The sequence below is a fragment of the Puntigrus tetrazona genome, chromosome 9 (genome assembly GCF_018831695.1).
Source record: "Puntigrus tetrazona isolate hp1 chromosome 9, ASM1883169v1, whole genome shotgun sequence".
NCBI classification, from domain to species: Eukaryota; Metazoa; Chordata; class Actinopteri; order Cypriniformes; family Cyprinidae; genus Puntigrus; species Puntigrus tetrazona.
Window position 1 is genome coordinate 15,025,789 of NC_056707.1, and position 15,078 is coordinate 15,040,866.

The window sequence follows — 15,078 nt, forward strand, 5'->3', positions numbered from 1 at the left end:
TTTGCAGCTCAAGAAACGTAGATCACAGAACATATGAAAGGAAACCTGGCTTGAAACAAATAAAGCACTGATTGAAATATTTTAAGATATGACGTGTGTTCTGCTTTGGCTCCACACACCTACGTATTTCCATTTTTATTACTTATATCAGTCGATAACTTACTTTAATAGTGCAAAAAATTCACTTGGCATATTGCAACAGTGCCTTTGACAATGTGAATAGTCTTCCAAGTGGCTGAATATAGTATAAGCTCCGCATCGCTTTTTATTTCTCCTGTATATTTATTCCACATTTCATTCCCATCACTTATTTTTCACTGCCAAAGTAGCATCACAGGGAATATGGATGTCCTTTCTCTCGTCCGGTGCAGTGACAGCGAGCGAAAGTGATACCTCAGGCTTTATCTTGCATCTGCCTGTTTAAGATTCATAGAAAAGGCTATCTGCCCTAATCAATATCTTCTTGAAATTTAAGTTGCATAATGCATCGCCTTCGCTGGCATGATTTAAAACATCAGCACAAAGTATTCTTAATTTTATTGCCCGCTGTAAATTAAAATTAATGATGCTGACATCCACAATTAACAATGAAAAATGCAGATTCCTATAATTACTTTAGCCATAATATTGTTTTTCAACAAAGACTCAAGGTGCCGCAGCCCAGCTCCTCAACATTCAGCAGAACACAAAGAGACAGCTTCATTACGTTTTATTTGCTATAGGAAACAAAAAGAAAAAAGCTTTTTATTTGCTATAGGAAAAAAAGGAAAGCTAACAAAAAATCCTCAGCTCATTTGGGATTCTTTCGCCATGCATAATTAAGCAAATTTGATTGGAATTAAGCATGACTTCTTTGGTTGAGTTTTAATGAATGCAAATCAGGCATCTACATCCCTAAGATTAATTTCAGCCAATTAAAAAACAAAGCTTATTGGAAAGTGTAAAAGTGTTCAAAGCTGGATAGCAAAGCATTTTCCTCTGCTCGTCTCATCCTCATAACTTGCACTCAAGAGATTTTTCCCCTCTCAACTTTGATCATTAGCGTAGAGTTGCAAGCAAGCCCTCTGCATTCAAATTGTGTAGAAAAGCGCGATACTCTAACCGCAAAATCATTCCTGCACAACTCTTAACAACTTTGTTCTGTCACACTCTGATACTTTCATTAGCTGCCGTAGGATTGCACTATAACCAAGGATAAGTACTTCACCTGAGAGATGGGTACACGGTACATTTAGGGGCGTGAGAGCGATTTATTTATATACAGTATTTATTTTGCATCATTATTGCAAAATAAATCAAACCAGGATAAATCAACACTGCTGAGGTTGTTATTTAGTGTAATAACTGTACATTATCACATTTATTACACAGATATTTGCCAAAGAATTTGCCGCATTTTACTGTTTTATTGAGCACATTATTTTATTATGCGAGAAACACAACCACAAAGTTAAATGGTCATTATTTTAATGGTATTAGTATTAAACTTCTTATTATTAACAAATAAATATTTAAGAATTGCAATGAATTCATTATGAACTTTTAACTAACAAAAAAACATAATTATACGTTAGTAATTTAATTGTACTTTAGTTTTGTTTTTCATTATTTTTATTTCAGTTTTAGTTGTTGTTCAGTACATATAGTTAAATTAAAATGGAACATTTTGGCAACTAGCTGAAATATATTTAATATTTAATTTTATCTAAGATTCACTTCATTTCAAGTAACACCAATTATTTTTATGGTTTTAGTTTTAGCTAGCTGTAGGAATGCTGATTTCGCAGATTAACCATTTTGAGTAACATCAGTTTAATAAAGGCAGAACACATTTCTCTGCAAATACATAAACGTATTTTGTAGGTAAGTCATGAAATGTAATTAAATGTACTACAGTTGATGTACAAATGCTTTTATAAACGATAAGATATTTTCTTTAGAACTTTGTTCTGAATTTTTGTAAACCCACGAGCAGTGCATAACTGAGACTGAGTTTTGGGAATAAGTGGGTGATATTGGCCATTCTTTGAGGACAATGCGTATTTGAAGTGCATTGTAGGTTTTGAATTTTGTTTTCTTCTTCTAACCACTCTTCATTTGGACCCTTCTCATATCTCTCTATTTATACTGCTTTAACTTCAGAAATGCACTTAACTCTTGGCAGTGTATCTCCTATAACCATTTTCTGCTCTAGCGTTTGTTTCACTGCCTGCCTACTGCCAAAGCAGTTTCACGTTCCTGTTTTCTCCCCTGGGTGACTCTTTTGAAGCACTTAATCTTTTAAAATTTTTACACACCTGCTAATGTTTCCCTATTTCCCATGTAGCCACTTAATAATTGAGGAAGCGAAGGGGATCTTTCAGTCAGCTCAGGAGAACTCTCCTTCCAGCTCCCCACAAGAAAACTCCTGATTATTTTGCGCGATAGGACATAAACACTAATGATTTAAGGCAAGCAGGCACCTTCGACTCTCGGGGATGCGAAATGCTAATCCCCATCTCCCCCCCCTCCCAGCATGCCGTTCGACGAGAGTGTGTACATCGATTTGATCTCTCACATCAAAAGACAAACACTGATGCGAGTCAGCAGTTCCTCTGTCAATGTCATTCCTTGATGTGATTCTTTCCACGCGCATCTTTATGGAGCCGAAGGATCGAGCTTTAAGCAATCACAGCTATTGGCATTTTTTAAAAGGAGATTCATGGGCGCAGGGAAGAGGGAAGAGCGGACCTGCCAGCCCGGATGGAGGTGCTTCGCTCTCGGATGCCACTAATCCCATTGTCTTTACCTGTTATATGTTTCATTAACGTTGTCTTTCAGGATCAGCTTCCAGCTGTGCGGGGGAATAAGTTTGAATATGCACAAAAAACTAAAAGAATTGAATGGCAAGGTTCAAAGCAGCTCGCGAAAGGCCTTTATGTGTGCCTTAATCATGCTAAAACACAGGCTGGTATGCCGAGTGCGTCGCGCTCCCCTTGCTTTTGCTGGGTGACAGGGAGAATTAATATTTGGCCTCTGATGCATTTTTTTTTGAAGGAATAAAGAAAGTAAAGAGAAGCATTATCTATTCAAGTAGCGCAGGGAATAGCGTACGCCAGGCTCCCTCTGTTCGAGCTGCTGTGTCTCATTTTGTCTAGAGAAGATCAGAGAGCCGAGGACTCGCCGCTGCTGAGCGCCGAGTGGGAAATGAGACTGAACTTAGAGTTTCCAGTCCTCAGGGAGAGTTTTGTAGGGGTAACCAGACTTGTGAGCGTATTCGCATCGAGCAACTGGCTAAATATACCGCAAAGTGATATGCGAGGATGCGGATAATGAAACAACGGAGCTGGTTTCACCCATACATGTTTTAGACTGGTCTTTGAATTACCAAAAACAAAGAAATGTTTAATATATTAATGATTAATGCTAATCACACAAAACACACTTGTAAAGTCTTATGAGGGGACTGTTTTGAGGCTGTTTTTACTTAATGTCTACTCTGTATGTCCGAAATGAATAATCTAACATTCCTGCTTAAACAGACCTTAGTCCAATTCTCATAGCATTGCAAGTCAGATTGATTCTGGTGTATATCCTAAATGATTCTTTGGCATATAGTTTAAAAAAAAAGTTTTAATTCAGTCATTCTAGGTAATCGGTTTATCCTAAAATGTTCCCCCTTAATTTTAAAAGTCTGATTAATGTAATCGAATCAAATAATAAACTAAACTATATATATATATATATATATATATATATATATATATATATATATATATATATATATATATATATATACACACACGTGTTCAAGATTGATATTTTTATATACTGTTAATATAAAAGAGGGGGAAAGGAAGATTTTTGGTTTTCTCAGTTATTGTTTCATAAATGGTCACAAATTAATTATGTATCAAATGTTCTAAGTAGCAACTACAGGTTTTGTTGCTGTTGTTGAACACATTTTCAATTGATAAAACTGTAAATTGAATATTTTGGTAGGGATACACATATAGGACACTTGATATGTTTACTATCTTTGTTTCAGAAAGCATCATTGCATTTGAAGGCAAAGATAAATGTTTGAAATGGTTACTTAGAGCTCAACGCATTTATATTCGCAGCCAGCAATTCCAAAATGAGCTCTCACCACAATAACCAACAAAAATAAGAAATAAGAAAAAGTGTAACTTTACAGTAGTTTCAGTTTCGACGTACAGCTTCCCCAACACTGTCAGAGACAAATATAGAAGATGTTTTAAAACGGAGGCTAATTTAATCTCTTTAAATCATCCATTTATGTCCTTTTTTCATATCCACAGTGCCCGTTTTTTTCCCTAATGCCCCGGGCTCGGTATCCTATTAGACAAAGCGTCATTGCTAGGCCTTATGTTTCACTTTATGCACCACAGACTACACATTCAAGTCCACTAGAGCAGACCCCGGCCTTTGAAAGCGCTTAAACCACGTCGATACGAAACCCCGGCGCTCATATATTTGTAACACCGCAGTCGCAGATCTCCTGTTGGTGCAAAACGTTCTTTCCACATCGCCGGGGAAAGTATGTGTCCCTTTTATTTCTGCGCATAATGACATAACAGATGTTTATTATTCAGAGGGTGAAATCAGTGAAAGGCTATTGAATCCGTTTGTTTAAGGCCGCAGTAAAAGTGGAATAATTTGCAAAGTCTTTGAGAATCAACACAATCAGCAGTGGCTTTAATAGCATTTTAATTAATCTTCCTCAAATTGCGTGCGAGCGTTTAAAAGGAGCCCGTTTGCGGCTGGATCTTCTGGGTGTTATATTGTGTGCGTGAGAGATGCAGCTATGTGATGGGAAACCCAGGGGACTCGGAGGAGGACAATGCTGGCTCTCTGGAGGATTTGATGCTGCCGAACTGAACGTGAATGCATAAAAGAAAACTCGGCAGCAGTGGGGGATAGGGCACAACATGGCTTGTGCGTCTTTTTGGAAAAAAATCAGCATAGAACATGTCCGCACTCTCGGTTTAATCTTAAATAGGTTACTTGTTATGCTGGTTAACCGTTATTCGGGTTGCACGGGAAAGCGGGAAGTTTGCAGAGATCTGCTTTCTTGTCTGCTCTAAACAAAAGCAGATACATGCAACGTGAGCGTCCACCATGCGCTCTTTGTCGGCCCGGGCTACACCCCTCCATTTGCTGCTTGCTTGCTTTTCCTGTTTGGTCTGCTCTCTTTGGTTTGTCCCTTATCTTTCCATCAGTCATTCCTCCTGCTTGATACAGCGCTTGGCTCTGCCTTGTGGTGTTTGGCACCCTTTCTTTTCTGCCCCCTCTCTCTGTGAAAGACACTTTGTCCTCCTGTGCTAAAGTTTAGAAGCGAGGGAGAAACGTCTTGGCAACACTTTCTGAGTTTGCTGCCATTACACCTGGATGTGGCCAAGACTCCGTCTTCAGGGAGATTTCTCCCGCAGTGCTGGACAAATGAAGTCGTCTTTGTTTGTTTTTCCTTTCTTTTGTTTACAATTCTTCTGCTGTTTTGCATAACAACGGAAGAATTGACCGTTACCGATTCCAATATCATTTTGAATAAAAAGTTGTGCTTACTAGATGATACAATAAAAAAAAAGTTTTATTTAAACATTGCAAACTAAATTTATAATATTCATTTATATATTCTTTTTTAAGGAATATTATGAAAAGAATCTTAACATATTACAGAATTAATTATTAGTATTTTATTTTATATAAAAATATATATTTAAATATAAAGATTTAAAATATTATTAAATATTAAGTGCTGAAGTATGCCACATGAATGTTCACATAATTTGTATTTTTGGTATTTTTATAATACCAAAAATAATTACTTATACCTACTATAAGTAATGATTAATAAAGTAGTTTTGCTATTTAACAGTTTAATGTTTAATTGCTTGTTTCTTTGAAAAATGTAAAAATAGTTTCTAAACCATTTTCCCCAGTACTGTCTGTGTAAACGAATGTTTTGATTGTAACCAGTGAGCTTCCATTAGTTAACATAAACTATCCATCAAAAATACTTCTAAAACATTATTATTAATTATTATTAATCTCTGTTTGATTTGTAATTTAATTTACCATGAATACTGCTTTCAGTTTTTCCCCCTCTCTTTAAAGAGGTTACTGCAGGAAGTCAAAAGTGTATCTGGGTTTTCCATCTTCAGTCCCTGTAGAGGTCACTGTTGCTTGGCACAGCTGAGAAACAACTGAAGCTCAAAAGGAAGGTAATTATATCCGACATTATCTGATATTCGCACATACACTTAATATTTGGCAAAACTGTGTTGATTGCACAAACAACCCGATCCCAGAGTCAGTCGAGAGACAACCAAGCATCTAGTGTTGCTTCAGAATTACCTGCAGGACGTTCTGAATCATCTGAATGTGCGTCAGGAGATATTTTGTATTTCTAAGATCGGTTTATTTGTGTAAGAGCTCTATGATGGTAATTGAATTCCTTGATATTTGTGTTTCAGGAAATGATTACAGGCTGTAATTAAGGGTGCGGCTTTGTTATGGAGCTCTAAAATGAGAGATATTAATTTGCTCCCTACTCCACATTTGTTTGTGCCATTTAATTCTGAAATCCACACACACTCGATGCGGAAAACATGTCTGAATCAACTCTAAATCATATTTATCGCTAGGAACACACGTCCAGATGGCAGACTCTTAACTGAGCTTGGATTAATGGGAGGACGGGCAAGAACTGCATCAAACTCCTCTTAAGGACCTTTGAAGAACAACATTGCTAATCGCTCATAAGGACGCTGTAGAACATGTTTGTTGGGAAAAAATAAACAAATTATGCTTTGTTTGGAAACACATTGCCAGCTTCAGCTGGCATTTCTGATAGATATCCATAGTCTAAAATGTATGTGTGTGCGTCCACGGTGAAATGCAGATGGCCTGGCACACATAAGCCCTTAGTTAGGATTCTGTTTAAGTGTTAAAATCAATTCCAAGCAAATAACGTGGAAACCTTTGTGTAAGCACTTTTTACACTGTTAATTCTCCCTTGTTAAATTAGCCTCGGCGTTGAAATGATGGGACAGCGGATGAAGAAGAAACCTAAGCATGCTGATACTGTATAAAGGTTTGGTAAACTTGGGTATAGTCGAAAATCTATTGAATAGTCTTTTTAAAAATATATGGTATACAAATTAACAAGCCATATATAATGAAATAATCAATGGATATGCTTATACAGAATATATTTGTAGTACTTTGTGGTCATAAATGTCAAAGTTCAATTGTCACAATGATATATGTCAGATAATAAGTCATTGAAAATTCATTTTTACCAGTGCAAGAATTTATTGGGTTCTCCAACTGGGAGAAGCTTTTTTTTATCTAACAGAGATGTATCATTATGCACTGATAATTCCTCCTAGAAAACGTGGCTGGCGGTGTTTGCTTTGCCTTTGCGAGGTTTTCTGTATGCTACCCCAGTTGATTTCCACATCTAAAAGGACAGGGCATCTCATTTCTTGTCACTGTGTCCCAAATTCCTAAAGGTACAATTAGCATTTTGTCTGACAAAATGTTGAAAGGTTCATAGATTGATATTTGCAAAAATGCAGCAAGATGCTTTTTTTCCCCGAATGCAAATTTTGACATTTATTAACTTTTATTCCAGATCTGTTTATGGATTGTAAAAAGTGTGCATACATTTAACGAGAATCAAGTGAAATTACAATGTTTACACAGTTGCTGTCCGATGCGCAAAGTGCGTGATTTAACACGGAGGCGATGAAATTTTTACTGTCCTTGATTTATGTCTTCCATGGCATTTCTAATGAGAGGGAGCGGCGTTTCATTGAAGAACAACGCAGGAAACTACATTTACTGCAGACCTTTTTTTTTTTTTTCTCAGGGGTGCTTTTCCCCTGTGAAATAATGTCAGCACTTTCCCACCTTCAAAGTCCTTTTGTTTTTCTCAATCTATTAACAATTCTAATTGTACAGCGCTTGTTAAGTAAGCATGGTAAATAAGGCAGGAAACGCATTATTTCCCTTTATTGCAGATTAAAGGTAGCACTGCTCAGTGTTGAAACACATTAGTGAACACTAAAGACAGCGAACAGAAACGCACACTTCTGTCTTGCTCAGCCGCGCGATGAGCTTCCTGACGTTAAAGAGTCGTTTCTGTGAGAAACAACTACCTCATTCCGTCCACATATCTGTTAATGAACATATCCGTGCTCTGGAATCTTCAAAAGGGATGCAATCACTTTAAATTTGATTAAAGTGATACATATTAGGCTGCCTGTTTTCTTTGGGCCTTTCAGCTAATTAAATAGCTTTGTATGGCATCGACTGCTTTTCTTAGACACAACACCCCAGTTCAACTTTGCTGGTCTGGACGGCCATATCTTAATTGGGGATCATTTCGCAAATGTGGTTCAATTTCCTTTACAAGACAGTTACTGTTAACTGCTATTTTTAAAGCCAATAACAACGTCAAAGCTCGGGATGATTAAAGCAATTAAAGTTTCCCTTTGTTTTCTGAATACAGTGAGATAGGCAGCCTTGTTTGTATAACATTTATTAAACATTTACTAAATGGAATTGAATCTGTCATCGCAGAAGTTTTTTGAGACAATTACTTTTTTGTGTGGCGAGCACGCTTTCGTTCAGGGACTGTTTTGCGGCTTATATCCCTGATTAGCCTTGCAATTTTAATCAAACTTTACCCTTAAATCTACACGCAGTGAGAAGAACTCGTGCGCAAATTCAGCACCAGACTTTACCCAATTAGCATACTACATTTTCTCCATTAGATAAACTGCCTTTTGAGATCTGACTGGTTTAATCTGTTTAATGTGCGTGTAAACTATAATCTCTCAATTCTGCAGATTCCCTTAAGGACATTATTCACATAGCTACTCTTCGTTTTTGAAATGCATGATCTAGCACCGCTCTTAAAATCAGAATTAAATGCTGATTAGAAGTCTGGTATTTCACAGAGTTTTTCCTTCCTGGTCAGAGGGAGGGAGCGGAGTTACGTGCAAGTAATCAGCCACAGACTAGTTTCGCAGCAAGTTTAATGGCGTTTTACGAGCAGAAGGGTTTCTGGAACCGCACCAGTGTCACATACAGATGTTACTAATCAGTGGATGCACAGAGAACAATGCAAAAAAAAAAGAGAGGGAAATAATTCAGCGAAATGTCAGCCGTAATCATTTTCTTAGACCTCTGTGGCACATGCAGTGAATTCTGGGAAGGCTTAGCGTCGCAAAAATCGAAACAAATGAACGTCGGATCGTACCCGTCAGTATTTGGGCTATTGTAGCTAGCGTGAAATGACACCAAGGGTTTTGGAATCACAGTATCTTTTTTCTATAGGATGCAAATGTATTGAGTGATGCAACAGACGTTAGGTTCGATGTGTAGTGCAGATTCTGACTAGAATGAGTCTTTGTGCAGGTTCCTTTTGAAGTCACTTCATTGATTACCTCAACCCTCTAGGAAATGGCTCATGCATCTCATGTACATTATAACAAATGTTCTCTTTGCATTACAATTGAATTGTGATTGTTATGTTCAATCAATGGGAAAGGTCAAAGGATCGCCACTGCCAGCAATTTAATGGAGAAGTCGATGGAGATTCATTTTAATCACTGTGGCTGTTGCCGAACGAGCACAACAGGCCCTGTGAATGGCACGGTAATTACTACTGTTTATACAGGTTTACCTTCCAATTTAGATATCCACAAATCTCTCGCCTGATATAAAAGTCTGTGCGGCTTTAAACAGGGGACGGGGCAGCGCAGAGTAATTGTGCAGCTATCAAGCGGCTGCTTTTGAAAAATGAAATTAGCTCTCTTTTAAAGACTGATATCACCAGAGGGGCAGTATTTTACATACGGTTGGACGTTTTGCCAGCTCAGCTCACAAGACACTCGGCTGGCATCTTTCCAAGCGAATCCTGAGATTTGCAGATATATTTGCAGACAGGATGCACACACAGAGAGAGAGAGATAGAGAGAGAGAGAGAGAGTGAGTTGTAAGGCAGGATGGCATCATCATAACAACCGCACAAATGGAACTGAGCATCAGAACAGCTTGACATCTGATAATTATTTCATGGCAGCGTATCTCTCTAATGCACATAACGAAGCACGGCGTTCCAAGTTTATGCTAGGAAGCTAAACATTCAATTTAATTTATGTTATTTTGTTAGACATATATACATACGTTTTATATATATTGAGCTTGGATGATATTCATAAATGTCTCTCTCTCTCTTATTGCATGTTATAATTTGTAGCCAACCTGTGAGATTATATTTCTGCAGATTATATTTCTTACATGTTGAGCTTTGATAAAAGGGTTTTATCCATCTTTTACTTGAGTTAATTAAATGGATTAACTGTGGTAAAGAACTTTTACGCCCTTAAACAAATGAATTCATCGCCTTTTTTATGCCAGTATTCATATGGAGGAAGATGCATGTACACAGACTTCTATCACTGCAGATTCCATAGTCCTGTAAACAATAAAATCAGCATTCCGTTATGAAGTTTGTATTGACATGCAACATTCCAATCAGGGACTAAAAATATTTGCTTTAATTATGTCTCTGAAGGTCATACCTGATTTGTGCAGGAACTGCTTTATGGAAATGAGCCGGCTAGAAGATCTGTAGTTTTATTAGAGCACATTTGGTCTCTGTTTACTCTCTGATCTCATCTGTAATGTGAACACAACAAAGAGAGCCGTAGTTTCGCTTTGTGAAACATTCCGACGGCAGTGAACTCAGAAAATTCCAGTCTGGGGAGAAACTCCATTCTCATTAAGCAAAGAAAGTGTGCTATCATTCTCTCAACATCTAATTTAATGACAGTCCCCAACTGCCTGTCATAAAGTTTTCGTTCAGACATCTACTAAATGAGGGGGCTCTAATTGGGAGTCTCTGTGTATTAACCCTGTCCTTTGTGTACCTGTAGGAGAAAAGCCAAACTATGCTTTTCTTCAAAGGAACAAATAAAAAGGAAAGCTAGCATCTCTTCCTATGGTAGTTTTTTTTCTTTTGGTAGGTCCATCTAAAAAAAAGCTCAAGTGCACCCTCATCAACCGCAATTAAGGTGTTAAATATAGCCTATATATACTATATATATATATATATATATATATATATATATATATATATATATATATATATATATACTTATATATATTTTTTTCCTAAATCATCCTGGCAACCCATTTTTGACCTAGGGTTTAAAAACCTAGGTTGTATAGATAGGTGCAGAAACTTGTGAATGATGCTCCTATAGTCATTGAATGTTTCGGGGAAACTGAAATAGATAAATACAAATATATATTGTTGCATGTTATTTTATTTCTTCTGGTAATATATTTACGCTAAGGTTCTGTTTGTTAACATTATTTTAACTACAGTAATTTACATGAATTATAATGAAATATATTTCTAGCATTTACTTTGTTAATGGGGATTTAAAATTTTACCTTTGCATTACTAAAACAAAAAATATGAATAAAAAATATGAATAAATATTATAACAAATATACTGCTTATTTTTAGTTAGTCCACGTTAACTAACAGTAACGAATGGGACTTGTGTGAAGCCCTGTTGCACTATACATACACACATTTTTTTAAATAGATATATTTATTATTATTATACTACTTATAACTATTTCTGTTTCACAGGTTTGAAGACGTATAGGTATTGATGATACTGGGGGCCAGCTTTCAGAAAGGTAAAACTGAGGGTGAAACTGTGTGTGGCTACTGTGTCATCTACCCTCTGTCATGTGTGTGTGTGTGTGTGTGTGTGTGTGTGTGAGTGAGTGTGTGTGGTGTGGGGCGTCTCCGGATGGACGGGGTCAATGGCATGCGACCTTGAGGAGACAAATATTCAAAATCAATAAGTATTTGTCTCACTCTGCACTCTGTTTGTCTGAGCAGCATTTTAAGCTGCATCCTCCCCCAAAAAGGAACGACGTGAGTAATGAACGTGAGTCAGAAGACAGACATACAACACTTGCAGATGTACCCAAATATTTACTGCGTGGAAGTCATGTTTATTCATCAGATGAGAAGGTAAGAAGATTTGCATTTAAGGGTACCTGCCAATACGTAGCAATGCGATGACGGCTGTTTCTATTTGAACCAGGTACGCCCATTTTATGCAATTAAAGTTATTTATCTCTCTTTTCAAAGTTCATCAATTATGTTGAAATACTCTTAATGTCCATAAGGGGGATGATGTATGATTGGTGTAATTATTTCTTATTCACCATGCTTTCTAAAGCATATCAATTTTGTTAATACCATGTAATTAAAACATGTCAGTGCACTACAAGTTGCGAGCTGTATTAATGACTATGAAAATTATTTTAATTAAATAGCCAATTATAGAAAAATCCTAACCATGAGAATTGACATTTAAATGAATTTCATTTAAATTGCTTTTCAACATTGTTTTATCAAAGCCTTATAGGCTGAATAAATTATTATATCAAACAACATACAGTGCCATTGATCATACGCGAGTCGTATCGTAGTTCTACTTTTAAACGCTGATCCATTAGCTTTATGGTGATTCGTACAGATGGAGGGAAACTCTGTGCACCCTCTGCCTCTCTGTTCTTTAGTCTAACCTGTGCGTTCAGGATGAGGAAAGAAAGTAGCCAGATTGTTCTCGGCTTGTTTGATGGTTCATGTGTGTCTGATGTTTGCTGTAACAAATACCATAAACAAAACCGAATGAGTTAGTCATCAAACCTTCGTGTGTGTGTGTGTGGTCTCGTGATGGGCCTTTCCTCATTAGCCATGTCATGTCATCCCCCGGCAACCATCGTGGGCCTCTGATATCATATAAACACATGGAAGAAACGCATAAATCTCCTTGACTAACTTCAAGCACTATTTAGAAACCATTTAAATGTCATTTTCAAAAAAGAGTACGCGAATAGAAACAAAGAACACCCTTTATGCTCCTTCAGAAGATAATTGAGCATTTTATCCATTGCGATCAAACAGTCAGATTGTTTTAATTTGTGGTAGCATTTATGGTAGCATTTATGTCATCTGTTTGTCTTCCTGATGGATCGGATCCTTTTCAAGTGCTAATAGCGTAAATGCCAATGTTGTGAACACATCGGTACACTTTTTCTTTAAGGAAAGGAACATCTTGACTAGTTATAGGGCTCTCTGTATATTAGTGATATATATATACATACATACATTATTTTATGTAGAGGAAGATTAAGTGTAACTGTCTAATTGAGGTGGACGTGTCGTTCCTATGCTGTTGACCTTGAAGTGGACTTAATTAAAACAGTTTAACCTTCACTCTCAGCTGTTTCAAGCTGTTCTTTGTTGTGCGTAACCTCTTGATTACTGTTGGTTTGAACTTGTCTCAGGTGAACTGTGTTATCACGTAGCGTTCCTCTCATCCCGGCTTCTTCTAACGAGCGAGATCGAGGAGTTCTTTTCTTGCATTTACCCAGTACATAAAGACTGCAGACATTTGTTAATTTAACTAATAAAACTAATTGAACATTCGAAGTTAGAATGCAGCGAACAACCGAGAGTTCCTCTGCATCGTGCATCCTGCTGTTTGTCTATTGAAAGACTGTTGTTCTAATGGGAGCTTGATTCATCAGGCCCACCCAGCTTGTTAAGAGACTCTGAATCAGAGACATCATAGAGGTCCTGTGGCGTTTGTGGATGCCTTTTTGTCTTATCATCATTCTTCTCTAAACGAATGTCTGCTAGCAGTTCTTTGTGAGGAATTTTATGGCCATCATTTGCAGTTAACCCCATGCTAACATGAAAAATTGTCTGCAAACTATCATGACATTCATTGTTTTTAATGAAATCTTAATATGATGCATATTTAAGCAAAGGTTAGCAACATAAAGGGCAACTTTGTCTGGCTATGAATTTTAAGCGGGTATTGATTTTTACACTACATGCTACCTCTGTGCCTGAATGACAATTCTGAGATGGCCTTCTGCGTATCTTAAAGCAGATCAGAAAAGACTAACTTGAACTTACTTGGATAAGTTCTGACATTGTGCACCTCTGTGTTGTTTTTGTCTCGCTTCACACATGTATGCATTTGGTCTTTTAAGAAATACATACGTGTAAAATGAGGAATAACAGTATTTTATACCTTGGTGGCGTATATTAAAACTTTTTTTTTGTTTCAACACCTGTACTTTTTTGTTGTTGCTCTGTATTAAATTTTAAAACACCAACTTTATATTACATATCTGTTACAAATAGAAAACATAAACATTTGAATTTTTGTTCCCCTACACTTTTGTAGTTTTAAATCAAAATTCTAACGTTTTAAAATGTGTATTTACATTTTTAAAACATATTTAAAATAATGAAAAAAAGAAATGCATGGGCTGTAACGTGTGTCTTAGTCACTTTGGGAAGTGTGTGAATGTGGCCTACACTGACATATTTTATGCATTTTTGTAGATCCAGTAGAAGTACACCTGGAAAGTGGTAAGAACCATCTTGTCTGCAAATCAAATATACCAGACCCGAAACGTTGCTTTACCTAGGCCACTTTATTTCGTTCTGTAAAGCCTTTTCCCCTCCCCTCGGGAGTACGCTGCTCATATCTGAAGTTATTTCACCCCTGTAGCTCACTTCTGATTGGTTAAATTGATGTTGTTACACCTCACGGCGGTCTCCCCTTCAATAACTCACCTGAAGTTCTAAATATAGCACTGATTCCATTCTATGATTTTGTTAATTGCATTGGCGATCACTTTTATTTATATCAACATCAAACGTATTTACAATGCATCTTTATATACGCAGCTAAATTTGCCTTGATATATTCTCCATAAATGATAAAAAAGTTTTACCTTTTATATTTGCATATTGTCGAAACGTGTGAACTTCGAGCGTACTTTAAAACAATGAACGGTAATAGGCGAGAGAAGTCCTGACAGGTATTAAAGCAGAGTTTCGGAGAACGTTCCTAGGAGAAGCGCGGGTTTCATCCGAGCTCACGAAAAGGTTGTGAGTGAACGCCGGAATCGTTCCGCACGCTGTTCCACCAGGCTCGCATTAGATTG

At 37.0% G+C, this 15,078-nt stretch overlaps 1 long non-coding RNA gene across 1 annotated transcript; it reads right to left on the reverse strand.

Annotated features, from left to right (window-relative positions):
- Positions 1–9,030: 9,030 nt before the first annotated feature.
- Positions 9,031–15,035, reverse strand: LOC122351681. The gene is made up of 4 exons (XR_006251790.1): positions 14,866–15,035; positions 12,758–12,840; positions 10,599–10,695; positions 9,031–10,492 (listed from the first exon to the last, which is right to left on the reverse strand). It is a non-coding gene; the product is annotated as an uncharacterized LOC122351681 (long non-coding RNA).
- Between the last annotated feature and the right edge of the window lie 43 nt (positions 15,036–15,078).